This window comes from Haemaphysalis longicornis, unplaced genomic scaffold, assembly GCF_048455015.1.
Source record: "Haemaphysalis longicornis isolate Haplotype H1 unplaced genomic scaffold, Haemaphysalis longicornis Haplotype H1 scaffold_4, whole genome shotgun sequence".
Classification (NCBI taxonomy): Eukaryota; Metazoa; Arthropoda; class Arachnida; order Ixodida; family Ixodidae; genus Haemaphysalis; species Haemaphysalis longicornis.
The window spans coordinates 95,861,136-95,865,007 of NW_027526361.1; positions in this window are offsets into that span (position 1 = coordinate 95,861,136).

Consider the following 3,872-nt stretch of genomic DNA (forward strand, 5'->3'; position numbering starts at 1 on the left):
CACTGCAAAGAAGGAAACGATGCAGAACACAACAGCAGTTATAAAGGTGGCGGATGGAGTCTGGCAATAAATAGCAAACGCCGGCACAGCCCTCAGAACGACGCTTAACCACGGAGATTCGTACCCGGATAGTCGCAAGCTCTCTTGTTAACCTTCAAAGTTATCACGATTTTATTGTAGGTCTTCTCATTTAATTACAGTGCAACTGTGTAAATAAACCCTCTTTTTTTTCTGCAGCTTACAATTTTTATCACCAGATTGTGCAGCACAGCTTTCATAGTTGCGAGTTTGCCGAATTCTTTGGAATGCCGAATTTTGAGATCGGCATTTATTTTTATTTATTTATATTTACTTCACAAAATTTTTACATTTCTTTCTGCTGAAATTTTCTCACTTTGATTTTCGCCTATTACTATTCCTTGGCCATCTTCCAATATGAGATGTTAGCCCCTCTTGGCCAGACCGTGCCACCTGACACTCTTCGGCTCTTTGCGTCGTCCGTGCGGCTGTAAAGCATGGTCGCCCACGGAGGTACGCCCCCCCCCCCCCCCCCCAAAAAAAAAAAAAAAAGCGAAGGAACCCAAAAAATTAAATCCGTTCCACTCAATGTGAAAGCTGTCGGAAGTCCAGAGCAATGATTCGCCATAATGGGCTGCAGCGCCGTCATCCGCTCACTGCTTCCACCCAATGCGTTTCAAATTTCCCGCCTTCGCAGTGCTCGCTGACATGAGTGCAGTAGAGTTGTGGGGCCTTTGTTTTGCCTGATGATGTTCTTGGCTGAAGGGCGGGCCTGCCGAACAGCGCCCCACAAGTTTTTGAAAGGCTTCACAGAAATCGTTTGTAGACAGGAGGGTGAGTGAATGAAGGAGTTCTGTTTCATGAAGTGTAAGGAAATTAATTCGGGAGTGCCGCGCTCTCGTAAGGGTTAAATTACATAGTGTCGGTGTGTAGGAGATGCCAGGTTACGTCTTCTTCCATGTTTAGTTCAGGATTTTGGGGGGCGTAGAATCGGCGTGTTAGGTGGTAGTGTAGCAGTATGTCTGCGCAGCGTTTGGGTACCTACGTGGAGATAGCCCTACATGTGATGGTGGAAGCTGTTCAGCTGCGGCAATGGTGGCAGAAATGCATCTTCGGATTCGCTATGGTTGACCACATTAACTCGGAAAATTTTTCATTCTTCATCAAACAAAGCGCACAATAACGTCAGCATCGGTTTTGCCTTTAAAAAATGCTTCAGAACTACATTTGAGCTTTGCAAAAAGCTAAAATGGCCGAGCTTCGCGCTTGTTTGATACAGCTCCGCGATTCTCACCGACGCGAGCTCAATGGACCTTTTTCCAATAGCGCCCTGCGCATGCGCCACTCTCGCTCCCAGTGACTGATTCGCCATTATTGGGGGGGCGGGAAATGTTAACAAAACGACGCCATATTGGATAAGCATGTTGCTAACGCCGAGCCAGCTAAGTGCTGCTCCGTTTTCTGAGCCCTGTCAGCGGCCAACAGGTAGGCGCTGCGGCTGCAATCTAAAAATTTCTCTCCAAACAAAACCATGCGTGTCTCCTGGGACGGCTTCCGCAACTGCGCACGGCAGGCGGACATAAAGGGAGCGTGTACTTCAAAAATCTCCTACGTGTGGTACAGGCGGCCGCCACAACAGGGCTACGCTACTGGAAAAAGGTCAATTTGGCGCACGGAGGCTGCCAGGTTCCGTAGCCGGACTTTTCTCTCCCCTTTACTTTCTACCTACGACGTATGCCTTGTGGTTACTACTGGATTTGACAAGGATTAGGTTTTTCATACCATGCCAGCTCAGCGCTGGTGCTGCCAATTTCGCCTTTCGCTGCCACCTAGCCGCAAAGGAGAAACAAAAAAGGGGAGGGGGGCATAAATTCTTGCACTTCCGAACGGGAGCCTCAAGTACGACTTGAGGAGAACAAGTGAACTCGCCAGCCCATTTACGGAGGAGTAGTAGTACCAAGAGGTTGCAAGCGGGGCCAAAAGTTCATCGTCATTGCAATCAGCGAATGCCTTCGAGCACACGCCCAAAGGTTCTTGCCCGAACTTCAAAATGAGTGCATCGGAGCACCCTAACAGTGAAGGATGCGTTAATTTTGCCGACGCTGAGGGGCACCCCTGGTCTGTTATTAAAAACGGCGGGGGTACGACGCGCGGTCGGAATGAATTATTATATTCGCCGGAACCTCGTTACACAGCTCCACAATGTACATTTCGACTCCAAGCAGCAGGTGCAAACCTGAATGTTTCGTAGGAGCAAACGCACACAGGCTAGCCTCTCGAGCAGATTTGACACGAACCTTGAGTAGCTCGGCACCTGCCGTTTGGCGATGGGGGTCGTTAGCAAAGAAACCAGGCCTAGCTAATTCAGGTCTCGAATTCCGGTCTCGAAGCTAGGTCTCGAATTAGTCCAAAGTGAAATATTCGGTTTCTCAGGAAAAGTACCAGGGATAGCATTTGCTCGGTAACGCCTTTCAGGGGTGACTGTCTTACACCTTTGCTTGGGGTGTCTATTTGCGTTCCCACTGAAAAAACCCCTCATGACTGCACCTCTAAACAAGTTACGTGAGCCTGTCAATGACCTCCAGCTCCTCTACCAGGATACATGTGAAGATGCCATTGCTGAGTGAACTCAGTGTCCTATTACGTCTCTTCGTGGCATTCTGAGGTGTTCTTTCCTTCCCTATTCCCTCCATCCTCTCCCCAAGGCCTTCGTGCCTCCTTTCCATTAACAGAGGTATTACTACTAATTAATAACACGGGGCCTGTGTTGTCCGTGGCTGGGGTACACCTGTTCTATTCACGTGCTGTCACGTGCCCCGCAATGGGACGCTCTCGTCGGAAGGCTTTCTTTCTCGGCCGCGGGCAACGTGCTACTTTACCGTCGTGGGAACGCCGCCGGCTTCTACTCTGGAGAGCCCCATTTAGATTCTTCAAGGAGCTCCAACGTACCCAATTTTTATTGGTACCTTACTTCGCACTGGTGTACACTGCGTATTTCACCTTAGCCTACCTCGTAGTTTCCTTAATGTATTCCCGTCCTATCAGTGTCATCTACCGCCAGGTTAAATATCTTCCTTCCACCTGTGCACGGCCAGTATTCTCTGTCTTCCTGCGCGATCCTCAGCCCATTGATTACAGAGACCGAGCTTGGAATTCTGTCAGCATTTAGGCTACCTAAAAACTCTAAACAAGGTACAGGCTTCCTTCAGCAGGCTTCTTTCAACAGGCTTCCTTCAACAAGGTATAGACGTCCTTCAACTACACGGGAGAGCAAGTTAATTTTGAGATACACAAAGTAGTACCACATAGGCCTTGTCAATGTTTGATGTTTAACAAGCAGAGGTGTCTTTGTTAGAATTATGTGTTCTCCGCGTAACAGCGATGGCACCCAACCCTGCCCGCGTGATTAGGCAGGTATACTGCTAAATTCTAATGAAAACTGAATTACAAAATTAATGACAAATGCGCTTTGTGTAGCCACTTCACGATACTTTATTCATCGGGCCCGTTCATTCTTACTCATCGGCCCCAATCAGGCGAGTGCACGAAACAAAACAGGAATGTTTCAAATTTGCCATCGAACATTTTTCGTAAATAATTAGTTCAATAAAAGTTTAAACAACCGCTTTATCCTAGAAAACAGACGTCTCCATCCACGAGCGATCCACGGTGGCTGTGTAATGCGGCTTAAATGCGGCTGGAATGGCAGGATTGGGATACGGCTGAAACGTTATTTTTCTTAAAAGTGCGACGGATAGCCATTCATAATACCTGCTGAGGTATAGACTTTCTATGTGAGATGGCAACATTGTGTAATTCATTTCGCGATAATCGAGATGAAACACGACTTATAG